This window comes from Natrix helvetica (assembly GCF_964273705.1).
Source record: "Natrix helvetica genome assembly, chromosome: 1".
Lineage (NCBI taxonomy): Eukaryota > Metazoa > Chordata > Lepidosauria > Squamata > Natricidae > Natrix > Natrix helvetica.
The window spans coordinates 81,943,345-81,958,295 of NC_138548.1; the positions used below are offsets into that span (position 1 = coordinate 81,943,345).

The following is a 14,951-nucleotide window of genomic DNA, read 5'->3' on the forward strand; positions in this document are numbered from 1 at the left end:
ATTATGCACATTTCAAAATAGAAAAAAAGCTGTTAAAAACAAAAGACTTGATGACTGGAATATTTCTACTATAAGCTCCATCTCTTGTTTACTCACTCAAGGCCCTAAAGTTTTAAATGATAAAAAAAATTAATAGGTTTTCTTTTGAGCGCTCACAGTACTGCAAATAATAAATATAGAACTTTGGCAATTATCAACAATTGAGGGGAAAAGAGATTAGAAAGAAAGGTTATGACTGGATTTGAAAAAAAAGTATTTTTATCTTGTTAGAGTAATTCATTAATTAAAGTATTTTAATTCTGTTTTTGAACTGATTAGTGGTGGGGAACAGAACTTGAAGGAAAACTTTTCTAGCTGCTCTTAGAAACTGGGCATATGGCATTGATATAAATTTAGAGTTTTTCATGTTCTTTGGTCCTAAGCCATTTAGGCATTTAATATACAAAACTAGCCCATTGAAAATACAAAATTAGTTTCTGGAAACCAACTAACAACCAGTGCAACTAAAAAATATGCTATCCTTTAGAGTCAGTCAAAACCCTAAGTGCAGTATTTTAGACCAAACTGTAACTTCAAAAGTATCTATAAAGCAGTTTCACCTAGACTGCTTTACCATAATATATAACAGCGGTTCTCAACCTGTGGGTCGCGACCCCTTTGTGGGTCAAACGACCCTTTCACAGGGGTCGCCTAAAACACGGGTGCACGCTGCCCTCTTCTTTCTGACAGCCGCCTGGTTAAAAAGTCATCCCCCGCGGCATTTTTCCCTGGAGGGCTCCGCAGAACATCCCAAGACCGGTGCCACTCCATCTGCCCTCTTCGGGACAGGTCCTCTTCAGAAGGACGAGGCTCCGCTGGTCCTCTTTGCATTCCTCGCCTTCCAGTCATGGTCCCACGCCGTGGAAAACATAGGCGTGCACACGCCCCACACAATTACAGCCCGGAGCAGAGAGAGAGTGAGTGAGAAACACATGCACACACGCACACAGATTGACAGAGATGGGGGGAAGGAAGGAGAGAGACAGAGTGATACAGAGAGAGAGACAGACAGATACAGAGAGAGAATGACAGATAGAGCCAGAGAGGGAGGGAGGGAGGGAGGGAGGGAGGGAGAGAGAGACAAAGAGCCACACAGAGAGACACAGATAGAAAGAGAAAGAGAAATAAAGGAAGAAAGGAAGAAAAAAGAAAAATAAAGAAAAAAAGAAAGTGGGAAAGATGAAAGAAAAAAGAAAGAAAGAAAATAAGAAAGAAAGAAAGAAAGAAAGAAAGAAAGAAAGACAGAAAAAGAAAGAGAACCAAAATTTTGGTTGCTAAGCAAGAGCATCGTTAAGTAAGTTTCACCACATTTTGTGCTACTGTGCAACAAGTTGGATGCACCGAACAATGCTTTGCTATTTCACATTGCACACTGTCGCAAAATGTAGCAATGTAGTTTACTGTTGTTATATTAAGACTGTTACACATACTACATCATGCTTCAAGACAAAATTTCATTTATTTGTAATTAGAAATAAATATTTCTCAATATATAATTACATATTGTTTTTGTGATTAATCACTATGCTTTAATTATGTTCAATTTGTAATAGTGAAAATATATCCTGCATATCAGATACTTACATTACGATTCGTAACAGTAGCAAAATTACAGTTATGAAGCAGCAAACGAAAATAATTTTATGGCTGGGTTTCACCACAACATGAGGAAGTATATTAAAGGGTCGCGGCATTGGGAAGGTTGAGAACCACTGATCTATAATAACAAGGAAATGGGACACTCTGGGAACATCATTAGGCTATACGTAAATGGTTACAATCAAAGTTGAAAGAATGTCTCTGGTGCCAAAGCTCACATCTGTGCATCAAATAGCAAAGCCATGTTGAGAACCATTCTTAAATCTAAATATAGAGCGAGTTCTTGATCAGCCTTACTATTTTTTAAGAGTAGTTCTTTCACAATCAGATTTCATTTTGTCTTATTAAATCTCATTCAAATCAAACAAGACTTCGGTAGACATACCAGCTGTAGCTGGAATGAGATTTACAGCTGCACATCATCTACATACTGATGACACTCCATATTATACTCTATGATCACATCTTCAAATTGTTTTATGTAAATATTAAACAGGATAGGATTAGTTATACCAAATAACACTGATCAGGTAAGCATCTGAACCTCTTAAAACAGGTCTGTCAAACTCATGTCGTCACGGCAGCATCAAAGGGGGATTTCCCCCCCCCCCTTTGTTAAATGAGCCTGGACGTGGCCAGTGTGTGATGCATCCAGCCCGTGGGCCGGGAGTTTGACAGCCCTGTCTTAAAATGATGTTCCTCCTGACCTATCTGATCAGTCATATTGAAAGTTCCAATAAAACTAACATGGTTGCATTCACATCTAATATTTAACTCTTTATTCACATCTATTAAATAAAGTGGCCACTTTGGTACTGAACCAAGGTTTAAATCCTGACTAAAGTAAATCCAGATGATCCTTTTCTCAGGCATCGTGATACCACTATGGAGTTTATGGTTTTACCCAGGAAAAAGCAGACTAGAGACAAGAATACTGTCCAACCTATCAGGATCTAAAAGGGTCTTTTTCTTCAAGTAGAGTGGAATATCTCTGCTATTAAATATTAGTTAACTATTTTTTGCACTCTTTATCAATTCTCTCCCTCACCTTTAGAGGTCCAAAAGTTGTACCTAAATAGTTAAGACACATGCACTCTTTGATAAAACAATATATTCATCTGAGAGTTTAGTGCTCTCTAACTTTAGATAACAGCACTTATTCATCTATGCATGATAGAGAGTATTTTTAATGTAGGGGCAAATTTTCCTCCAAGCTTCTTGCTCACTTAACTGGACAATCCTGCCTATGAAGTTCATTTGTAAAGAATTATGTCAAGATGTCAATAGAAGGTGCTGCTTTTACACTTTCAAAAACCCTACTTCATTCAGGTTTGGTGCATCCAAGAATTACAAAATGTTTCTTTAATAAATATTAAAGATAAAAGGATAAAAAGGCTATTAAAATATTACATTGGTTTTGGCCATATCTTCATTATTCTTACCTTTTCCAACCTTGCTCTAAATCAGCGATGGCAAACCTTTTTTGGCTCGCGTGCCATAAGTGGGGGGAGCGCAGGGAGGTCATGTGAAGATGTGCCGCACCCATAATGCAATGTGCGACACCCTCCAGTGCGCATGTGCGCACTACAGGCACCACCCCCATTTTTGCATGCTTTTTTCGCCCTCCCCAGGCTCCAGAGGCTTTATAAGAGCATGGGGAGGGCGAAAACTGCCCCCCCGCCCCCCGGAGGCTCCAGGGACCTTCAGGAGGCTTCCCTGAAGCTTCCGAAGCAATCAAAATGACCCTCCGAGCAAACCAGAAGTTACTTCCGGTTTGCTCGGAGGGTCGTTTTAAGCGCTCCAAAGGCTTCAGGGACCTTCAAGAGCCTTCCCTGAAGCCTCCGGGGCAGTAAAAATGACCCACCGAGCAAACACGAAGTCCGTTCCTGAAGTTCCACTTTCCCGTAGGGCCGGTTTTTTGCGCTCCGGAATCTTCAGGGAAGCTCATGAAGCCTCCAGAGAGCCTCTAGGGGGGGGGTTCTCTTTTCACCATCCCCAGGCTCCTATAAAGCCTCTGGAGCCTGGGAAGGGTGAAAAATGGCTTTAAAAAAGGGTGAACTCAGCCTCGCATGCCCTGACAAAAGGCTCTGCGTGCCACCTGTGGCATGCATGCCATAGGTTCGCCATCACTGCTCTAAATTTTAGTACAGAGTATGCATGCATGTTTATTTTTTATTATTTTTTTAGTTTCCCGCCTATTTAAAATAATAATAATAATAATAATAATAATAATAATAATAATAATAATAATAATAATAATAATAATAATAACAATAATAATGGTTACAAGTACCTAGGCATATTGGAAACAAATAACATCTTGAATAGAAAAATCAAAGAGTCAACGCAAAAGGAATACATCAGGAGGGTCCGCAAAATATTAAAATCAAAGCTGAATGCTGGAAACATAATTAAAGCCATTAATATATGGGCAGTTCCAGTGATACGCTATTCAGCTGCAATCATCAACTGGACTCTGGCTGAACTGGAAAACGTGGACCGGAAAACACACAAACTTTTGAATATGTACCACATCCACAAAGTGACATCGACAGGTTGTATCTGCCAAGAAAAATAGGGGGCAGGGGGCTATTGCAAATCCATCAAACTGTAGAAGAAGAAAAACCAAGTTTGAATGATTATGTGAACCAACGTACAGAAAAATCGCTGCAGGCTGTGAAAACAGAGAACAGCATAAAAACAACAGAAACAAAGGCAGAATATAAGGAAAAACAGGTTAAATAGATGGAAAACCAAAGTTTTGCATGAACAGCACTTGAAAAACATTGAAGGAAAATGTGACGACAACTTGACATGGACATAGCTTAAGATGGGAACTATCAAGAAAGAAACGGAAGGTTTAATACTGGCTGCTCAAGAACAAGCACTACAAACTAATGCCATGAAGGCGAAGATACAAAAATCCACTGACAACCCCAACTGCCGACTTTGCAATAACATAGTCAAAACTGTTTCACATTTAATATGTGAATGCAGCAAAATTGCACAAACTGATTACAAAGCTAGACATGACCGAATTGCTAAATTAATCCACTGGTCATTATGTAAAAAATATGATTTACCTGTATCCAGAAAGTCATGAGAATATAAAGTGGAAAAAGTTATCGAAAAATGAGGTGAAGATCTTGTGGGACTTTCATATACAAATGAATCGTCATTTGGAGCACAACACGCCAGATATCACAGTTGTAGAGGGCCGAAGTGTACAGTTTATTGATATCACTGTTCCTGGAGATGCCAGAGTCGAAGAAAAAGAACTAGAAAAAATCATGAAATATTGCTACCTGGCCATCGAAACTACACGGCTATGGATGAAGCATGTAACAGTGATACCCATTGTCATCGGGGCACTTGGCACCATGTCCAAGAATTTTACAAGATACATCAACAAATTGCAGCTTTCTGCAATAACACCAGCAGAACTGCAAAAAACTGTGCTACCTGGAACATCTTATATTTTAAGGTACTTGGTTGATACCTAGTACGCTGGCAGCAAACCGTATCAACCATTAGCACCAGTCACTGGTATTTGTAATGCATTTTTGAATGTTCAGTTGGCTGAAATTCATGTTTAATGAATAAAGCATATATAATAATAATACTAGTGTAAATATCTTGTGGGCAAATGCCCAGCACTCTGCATACTCTTTAAAGGGAAAAGAAATCAGTGTATCAAAAGGTATGCTGTAATTTATCTAGTGAAGATAGTATCCAATACTTGGATTACATTTCCATGGAGATGGTGACTGATACTATCTCCCAAGGTATGCAAAGGATTGGTAGCCCAGAGCACAGCAGGGATAAAAAAGCAATGTTGACTGCAAATAAGCACTATGTACAGTGCCAAGATCCTTTTTCATGTTTTGTCATCATATTTATAGAAGCTTCATCATATCACAAGAGAATATTATCAAAACAGCCACTTGTGGATATACTTTCCTAGTGTTCATCACGGTTAAACTGAGCCTGGAATAAAGTAAGAAGAAAGGCAAGGTTTCAAATTCCCACTACTCTTGCCAGTTGCTTTGGAAACATTCTACTTCCCATTTGTATCTACTGTCCATGGAATTAGAAGACAGTGTCTGTTAAGAGGGTTTCCTGCCTAGGCAGGGGGTTGGACTAGAAGGCCTCCAAGGTCCCTTCCAACTCTACTATTGTATTGTATTGTATTGTATTGTATTGTATTGTATTGTATTGTATTGTAAGATTGCTGGGGATTTCCACTTATATTCCTGCCATTTCTACACAAAATGCGGCATCCCTCCCTTCAATATTCTCACTGTGTAGACCACTTTGGGAACTCTTAAACATTCATTTGAAGAACTATTAAGAATCTTCTCTAGCTTTTACTTTGGCATTTCCTCTTGTATTTTTATACAAGAGAGGTATGGAATCATTTCCATATCAAAGACTGCATTAAGACTTATGTAGGAATCTATAATGCCAAAATATCAAGATTAGTTAAAATTAAAGAACTGTGTTTTATTGACACAATTACAATTTGACAATTATTTGAGCATTGCAAGGACAGCTGTTGTGAACCACAGATTATGCAGTCTGTATAATCTTCCGCAAAAGCTTTAAAATATCTTTATATATTAAAGATGTTACTGATAAGGTCTGGAGGAATAAAATAGAAAATGTGATTTCAAATTAGTTTTGGAATTCTAACTACTTCCAAAATAGAAAAACGACTATATGTTTCATTACATTGGAAAAAAGCAAAAACACGTTATAGTGTTTTATTTTTTTCTTATCAATATTAAAACAGTGCCTGCTAGCTCAGCATTATGTAATAATGTCTTAAATCTAAAATGGCGCGGTATCTTCTTCTAGGATTGTGGTGCTTTAAGGAGCTGCAGTGAAGAGAATAGTCCATGCATTCCAAAACATCTTTTGCCTTTGAATCCAAAATGCTGCATTAACCCTATTTCACATCATTTTATGCTAGTCTGTCCCAACCTCATGCTCTCTAGCCATATACATTCATTTAGCACACATTACCAGTCAGTGAAATAATCTCAGCACTGACTAGGAATATTCTTTGTTTGGCCTATAGCAGCGATGGCAAACTTTTTTTGGCTCGTGTACCACAAGTGGGGGGAGCACAGGGGGATCGTGTGCGGGCATGCTGCACCCATAATGCAATGCGCGACCCCCGATGCGCATGCGCGCACAACAGGCGTGACACCCCCCCCCATTTTTACATGCTTTTTTCGCCGTCCCCAGGCTACAGAGGCTTTATAGGAGGCTGGGGAGGGCGAAAAGAGCCTCCCACGCCCCCCCCGGAGGCCCTCCAGAGGCTTCAGGGACCGTCCAGAGGCTTCCCAAAAGCCTTCGGAATGCTGAAAACAACCCTCCGAGCAAACCGGAAGTGACTTCCGGTTTGCTCGGAGGATCGTTTTGAGCGCTCCGAAGGCTTCAGGGACCATCCGGAGGCTTCCCTGACACATTTGGAGCGCTTAAAACAACCCTCCGAGCAAACCGGAAGTGACTTCCGGTTTGCTCGGAGGATCGTTTTGAGCGCTCCGAAGGCTTCAGGGACCATCCAGAGTCTTCCCTGACGCATTTGGAGCGCTTAAAACGACCCTCCGAGCAAACTGGAAGTGACTTCCGGTTTTCTCGGAGGGTCGTTTTGAGCGCTCCGAAGGCTTCAGGGACCGTCCGGAGGCTTCCCTGATGCATTTAGAACGCTTAAAACGACCCTCCGAGCAAACTGGAAGTCACTTCCAGTTTGCTCGGAGGGTCGTTTTAAGCGTTCCGAAGGCTTTAGGAAAGCCTCCGGACGGTCCCTGAAGCCTCCGGGGAGGCGGAGGAGGCTCTTTTCGCCCCCCCCCCAAGGCTCCTATAAAGCCTCTGGAGCATGGGGAGGGCGAAAAATGGCTTTTAAAAAGTGTGAAATCAGCTGGCCAGCGCGCGCATGCGCGCTGGCCAGCTGACAGGGCAATGCCTCGCGTGCCCTGACAAATGGCTCCGTGTGCCACCTGTGGCACGCGTGCCATAGGTTCGCCATCGCTGGCCTATAGTGTTGTGAAAGAGGTCTTTTTCCTTCAGTTGTACAAATTAAAAAGTGATTTAGCTCACTAACAAGTTATGAGGACTGCATGAACAGTTATTGTCTCCAATTACAACTTGAAGTATCATTTTATGAAATATGGAAAATGAAGTCCAATACAGAAGGAGATATCCAGGTTGTGAAAGACCACATACCAAAGAACTTTACCATTCTATAAAACCACAATGTCTTGCCCTTGCTAATGCCCCATGATCAAGTATCCAAGGAACAGAAAGATTAAACAAAATACAGCTGGTGCAACTGTCTTTATTAAATCCCTAATCTGAAAAACCTGACAGTTTTGAGAGGTAGACTCAATTCTACATTTAGTTACCAGATCACCTGAATACCCAAAGATGTTCAAATATTTCATTTTAGAACTAGCAGCTGTCATCTGAATTCCATGATGTATCTTAAACATTCTGAAAGAGAAACCCAAGACTTACTTAGTGCTAGATGGTATAAAGAAATAGGTATCAAAAGGTATGGGAGAAGAAAATTATTCAGATTGGAGAGAAAAGTTATCTCCCTTTTATAGAGACTTGGACTATACATACAACAATGTACATACCATAGGATATTTTAATGAAGTGTCTTTAATTACATATTCTAGCAGTCCTGGCCTTTGAAAAGCCATCTTAATGTTATAAAAATGCTACTATTTTTTCAGAGGACCTCCCTGATCTAAATTGTTGTAAAATGAGCATTATGTACTCAACGGCATTTAGGAGCCATAGGACTCTGTGGGGCTTATGGAATAATAAATTCATTCCGTACATGACTTTTATCTATCTGGGTATCTCAAGATGCGTTAATCTTCATTTTCTTGAATTCATAAAATTATAGAAGTTGCAGAATCTAAGCATGACTCTTCCCTTAATGACTAATCATAGAAATAAGGTAATAGTGGTTCAATGTCTATGGAGATTGCCAGTCATTTACATCATGGCTGTCCCAAAATGCAACTTTTTCAAAAGGCAACTGGACTTTCTTTAGCTTTCCTTGAAGATGTTTCGCTTCTCATCCAAGAAGCTTCTTCAGTTCTGAGGAGGAACTGAAGAAGCTTCTCAGATGAGAAGTGAAACATCTTCAAGGAAAAACAAAATCCAGTTACCTTTTGACAAAGCACCTTTGGTAATAGTGGTTCATGAAGTTTTGGATACATTAATCAGGTTTCACTTTTTTGATTGTAGGCAACTTAAAATATACATTTTTTTAAAAAACAGCTTCAGGACTTTTAAAGGTAGTGTTAACACCTAATTCCAGTAGCTTGAAAAGCTTCAAAGTGATAGTAAATTCCAAAATGTAATGTTCTGAAAACAAGAGCAACTATTTATCTTCATGCTGGTTCTGGAATTTCGTCTCTGATTGCAATAGGAGAGAATATTTAACAAAGAAAAAAAAATCAGGTGAAAAATATCCTGGCTCTCAATAATGCAATTACTGAAACTGCAAGACAGTATCTCTGTGCCTACATAGGATGACTCTTTTCTTGATGAGAACTATCTGCCTGTATTTCAAGGGTATGCAGACTTGATCTTAATATGGCTTATAGCTAATATGCCACTCCTACTTCATTTTATTTGTTTTATACACAATTCATAACATGAAATATACAGGACTGAAAGACCGAAACCCTGAAATAAAGACACAAATACGGTAGCAGTATCAGGCTAGTATACTTCTTCAAGGTTGTATTTATAATGAATGGAAAGGAACATCTAAATAATAGGGTAGTTTATTTACTAGTAAGGATCTCAATAATGTTCAGGCAATAGGATGGCTGGGTGGCTTTTAAAAAGACAGCAAGAAAAAATAACATAAATGGAGCCACACTAGATCAGACAAGAGATCCATATGGTCCATATTCATTCCCAAAATGATTTCTTGCAAACCAAAAAGGAGATATTACCACTCTCAGGTTCATGTTTCTTTAAAAAAAAAAGTCTTAAAAGCCATGCAACCTGTTATATTAGAAATTAAGCCACCATAACAAGGAAGCATTAACAGCTTTATCTACTATGAATTGACTCCTCCTTTTTAAAACCCTTTTAAGTTTTAGGTCTCACTGTATCTAAATGACAAAGTTTAACCACAAACTCTTCTTCTTTTATCAGTCATTACTTTTCGACCATTTAACTTCTCTGGATGACCCAAGGTTTTAGTTAAGTGAAGAACATACGTTTCTACATAATGGATAGTTTTGTACAATCACACTCCCCTCAAACTAAACCAAGACCCAAATTATCATTTTTTCCCTGGGTATGGTATCGTTTCCGTCTTGCAGTCATTTTTGTGACTGAGATCGTTCCCTACACCGTAGTGACCTGAACGATACACGGTATTTCTGACACTGGCAGCTCTATTTTCCATTCCTGGAATTGGCCAACACGGCATTTGCCAGTCTCCTGGATTATGCATTCCTGAACGGTAGCAGACATTACTGCTCACGCCAATCGTATCTTTTAATCCAAATCACCTCTGCCTCATCGCATAGCGAACGGCCTATAGGAGACCAGTGCACAGTCCTTGATTCACTTTTTGCACGGAGTCTAAAATTAGTTGACGCAGCAGCCTCGACTTCGGACGCCTCCTCCTCTTCCCGCGGCGCTTCCAAAGTCACCCACTTGCTTCGGGACCCCGCCCACACGTTCCCTGTGGGAGCGGCTCGCTGGCTTCCTCGGCCGCCCATTGGAGCGCGTCCGCGTCACTCACCGGACGTAGTTTAATAAGGAGAGGGGAGGGAGAGGAGAGGCAAGGCAGGAGAGGAGACGGTGGCAGCAGCGGCAGGAGGGGAGAGGAAGGGGCCGGGCTGCGCCGAGCTCAGCGCTCGTCCCAGAAGGAAAAGAGGGAAAAATCGAGGCGGCTACTTACCTGCCTGGCCGCGCCCTCCGCCGCCACTGCTGGCCGAGGACTGCAGAGCAAGCCCCTCTACCGTAGCCACGGCCCCCAGACGGCTTCCCGCCCGCAACGGCCCCCAGACCCCGAGCCAGCGCTCGGCCAGCTGCCTTTCCCCCCCCCACCGCCCCGCCTGCTCTGCGCAGCCATTTTCGTCGCCACCTTGGCTACCGAAGGGCTGACTCACCTCGGCACTGCGGGGCCCTGGCTCGTCGTCCGGGGGCAGATCAGCTCTTCTGGCGGCCACCCGCTCTGCCACCCGCGTCTTCTTCTGCCCCCTCCTCCTCCTCCTGCGGCGCCGGCCCGGCCAGTCCAGCCTGGCTCGCTAGTCCCAGGCGAGGACGGGTCCCGGGGCCGGGCCGGGCGCGGTGGCAGAGGAGGAGGCGGCAGCTGCGGCGGCTCCCTCCCTCCTGGCCGTGACCACCATCTTATTAGCACAGGAAATGACATGACGAACGGAAGAGAGGGGCGTTCGGGGGCTGAGCCCGGGGACCCCCCGAACCCGGAGGAGGAGGGGAAGCAGCGGGCTGGCGGGAGGGCGGCTTCCAGGCCCAGCCTCGGCGGCGACGGAGTCGAACCCCCTCCCCAAATGCTCCGCCTCGGCCCCCTCTTGTTTTTCCACTGGTTCCTTCGGCAGGAAGCCCCACGTCCCCGCTTTTCTCCCCGCCATTCTCGGGTTTCTCCCGCGGCGGCAGAGAAAGCATCCGACTCAGAAATAGCGCAGCGTCCGCAGCAAAATGCTATCGCATCGGTAACATAACCCCGTGTTTTGTTGTTTAAAAAAAATCCAATATTCTGATTTTTCTGCCTCTGTCCCACAAACTTATGCATTGCTGACCGTTGATCACGTCTAGGCTTTCTTTGAGAGGGCTGCACTTCATCCCGTGCGCTTTGGAAGCAAATCTTAACGGCGCTCGCTTTCCAGGAGTGCGATCCTGGTTTGTTTTCGGCCGTTACCTGCCGACTTTGGGAATGGGGGGTTCCGGTTTATTTTCTCCCGCCCGTTTTGATTTGGAACTTGGCGCTGGCGTGCCCGGCGAGTGGCATTTCAGCACAAAAGATACTCCTAGAAGTAATTCCCAGTGCATCTAGTTGGCTGCGACTCTCAAGGAAAGTTGCAGTTACTCATGTTTGCGTGGGAGTGCTAATAAAGCTCTATATAAATAAATATATGCGAGGTCAAGCCAGCAGGGCGGAATAAAGTAGTAGTCAGAATTTGGCATACCAAATAAAGCAAATTTTGTCTTGCTATTTCCTGATGTGGGAAGCCCCTACACTGACAAGGCATCTACCAAAATTGTCAGAAAACTCTTATATACTCATTAACTCAATACTGTACTGAATTAATGGGCCAATGTATTGTTTTGCTAAGTTCATGCAGCAGAGTTGGGAGGGACCTTGGAGGTGTTCAACCCCCTGCTCAGGCAGGAAACCCTATCCAATACCATTTCAGACAAACGTTTGTCCAATATGTTCTTAAAAACCTCCAGTGTTGGAGGATTCACAACTTACAAGGCAAGTTCCACTGATTAATTGTTCTGTCAGGAAATTTGTCCTATGTTGAGAAACTCCTTGATTAGTTTCCATCCATTGTTTCTTGAGCTGCCCTCAGGTGCTTTGAAGAATAGCTTGATTCTGTCTTCTTTGTGGCAACCTCTGAGCTTTTGGATAATTCATACAGCATGATGATGAATATGTATAAATTACCCTCTTAGTGGTTAAAGTTATGCTGCATGGCAATGAATGTATACTTGCATCATGATTAATTTATTAAAGATTACATTTCTTAAGATATCAGAGTTAAGACATAAGTATCCTAAGTTTCCACATCAAATTGGACACACAAACACTGTCAAGTAGATTGGGGACAGAGTTATAATCCTATCTGTTTTATAATCCTATTTTAGTTTTATAAACTAATTTACAAGAAAACTCTCCGTATCTGTCAGTCTAAAATATATTCCATCCTGTTATCCTGTTATCTCTTACTGTACTAGTCGGCATATCTGGTGGAACAGATTTTACATTCCAGTACTATATTAAAAGTAAATACTGTTGAGTTTGTGTCATGATGCTCTATTAGATATAAGGAGAGAAAAATGTTCATGTTTGCACACTTCATAATTTACAGTTATGTTGAACATTCTTTGATTTCCAAATCAACACATTGAATCTTTTGTGTTTTCATTGGAACTTGCTCTTAAGTTGAGTATGTACTAGGTTTTTTTTTCCTGATGCTCACTTTCTCCTTTTCAGATTTCCAGTTTGAGACAAGGTAACCAAAGCAGCAAACAAAATTATAGATGAAGTCACTGACTGTAGAATATTTGTCTTCTTTTTTAACACTTTGCTTAGAATTTCCTATACTAATGTCCTTTTCATATTTGGAGCATATTGTTTTCATTTACAGTGCACACTTCCTTTTTCATTGTGCTCCCAAAATTTCTGAGGTAGCTCCAGTTAGATTTTTTTTAAAAAAAACACTTTCTATAAGCAAAGCAGCACAATTCATTGATGCAGAATCAAATCTACATCAGTAATAAATTCAATAAAATCACTAATGATTGTATAGCATTTCAGGCTGAAGTCTAGATTAAATTCTTAATTTTTTAACTTGCACAGGGTGTTGGAATAACAATTATGTCCTTGGTGTTTATCAGTAACACTCTGGCACTCTGTTCTTACAATTTTCTATAACTTTTGCTCATTATGACAACAGTTTGGTAACTGGATTTAAGTACTTTTTCTAAAGAACCCAGAAGAAATAAATACATACAGTTATTTATCTCTTGATGTTTCATTCTTCCCATTCATGTAAAGTTATTGGGTGAGGTGATGAAATCAAAATACAATTACTGTATTTTGTTTTTAAAGTGTGATCTTTGAGTAGCAGAGACCTGAGATCTCTGAGATGATCAAATTTACTCCTTACTTATTCTGCTGTATATGTAAACTAAGCTATCTCTCTGACATTTGATTAACAACTAAGCCAAATGAAACATGCTCCTAATTTGGTTCAAATAATATTTTTAATCTACGTGTGTGTGCGAATTTTGAAGGTTTGAACCACATAACAATGTAATTTTAATGCTTTTGTATATATCTAAAGCTTGGTATAGATAGATTTGTTATAGATTTTGAAGTTAGAATAGTGTTTCCCAACTTACTATCTTCCAGATGTTTTGGATATACAGGTAATTCTCGTGACTCTGGGATAGCTAGATAACATTAAAAAGTCAAATATTACTGAATATTATTTCAATTACCACTGAAGGTTTACAAGAATTTACTATGCGTCCTCTGTGTAAACTAAAATATAATGTATTTTATAGATACATAAAACAATTTAAATAGTCACAATAACATTTTATTGACTGTAGAGGGAAAAATCGGAACCACAGTTACTACTTAGACATGACCTTGAAACATAATTGAAAAGCTAAAAATTATATTATTGACAATTACTGTACAAACTCACCCCACTGCCAAAAAGCTGGTTTGAATGAAAGTAGGCTTTTCAACCACATGGCAAATATTTGCTACTTTTTATTTTAGATTAGTAAAATGGGTGTTTCCTTCTTTATGCCTTCAAGTCGAGAAAGTGGGGGGAGGAGACAAAGAGAGACTCACCCACCCAAAATCACCCAGCTGGTTACATGCTTATGGAAGGACTAACAGTCCCCAATCCTTTTAAAGTATGAAACTGATATAGCTTCACTAGTTTTAGCTCTGGAATTTTGAATTCAACAATGATTGTTTATAAATGTTAAGTTTATTTTAGTATTAAAATAGTAACCATCTTATCAGTCATCCAGGTAAGGTAATACAAATATAATTCAGTATGTAGTTTAATGATTCTGTCCTCTGCTCCAGTTCTTTACCAAGCCAAAGGTATGTGGGTGTTTCTGTGTATTTGCCTTTGTCAAGACATTTTGTAATGCATCTTCATCCCTGGAAAAGAATACTTATGCAATATTTGCCTCTGCCTCTCCTTGTTTTTCCCAACTCTTCAACTCCTCAACTCCTTGCTAAGCCATTTCCAAATTCCATGGAGTTACATTCAATTTAGTAATCACTGTTAGCACCCGTTTGAATGTACATTAATTCTTAACACCATAGACTTAGATAATGTGACCATCTAGAAAAAAAAACAAGTGTGAATTAAGCCATGGTTTTACCCTGAAGTACAAATTCAGTCATTTATTCTATAGTATATATAATTCAAAGGTGAACCTGAATACATTTTTTTATTTTTCTATGGGATGGAAAATACCATTTTCACTGTGTGTGTTTGGACTATCTTGATTAACTGTTTAACTAAATTTGTGAGGACCTATTA

General features: G+C 40.5%; 2 protein-coding genes across 5 annotated transcripts in view; one reads left to right on the forward strand and one right to left on the reverse strand.

Moving 5' to 3' along the window:
* Window positions 1-11,875, reverse strand: part of PRDM11 (PR/SET domain 11) — a 61,277-nt gene extending 49,402 nt beyond the window's left edge. For 2 of the 4 annotated variants that reach the window (XM_081937879.1, XM_081937878.1), the window contains exon 1: window positions 10,800-11,874. The gene's annotated coding sequence lies outside the window, so the exon portion shown is untranslated. Of the gene's footprint in view, window positions 1-10,193; window positions 10,282-10,799 lie in introns of those variants that run through there. The other 2 variants (XM_081937881.1, XM_081937880.1) reach the window with 2 other exon arrangements.
* Window positions 1-14,951, forward strand: part of TP53I11 (tumor protein p53 inducible protein 11) — a 373,245-nt gene that overhangs the window by 67,530 nt on the left and 290,764 nt on the right. The window lies entirely within an intron of this gene.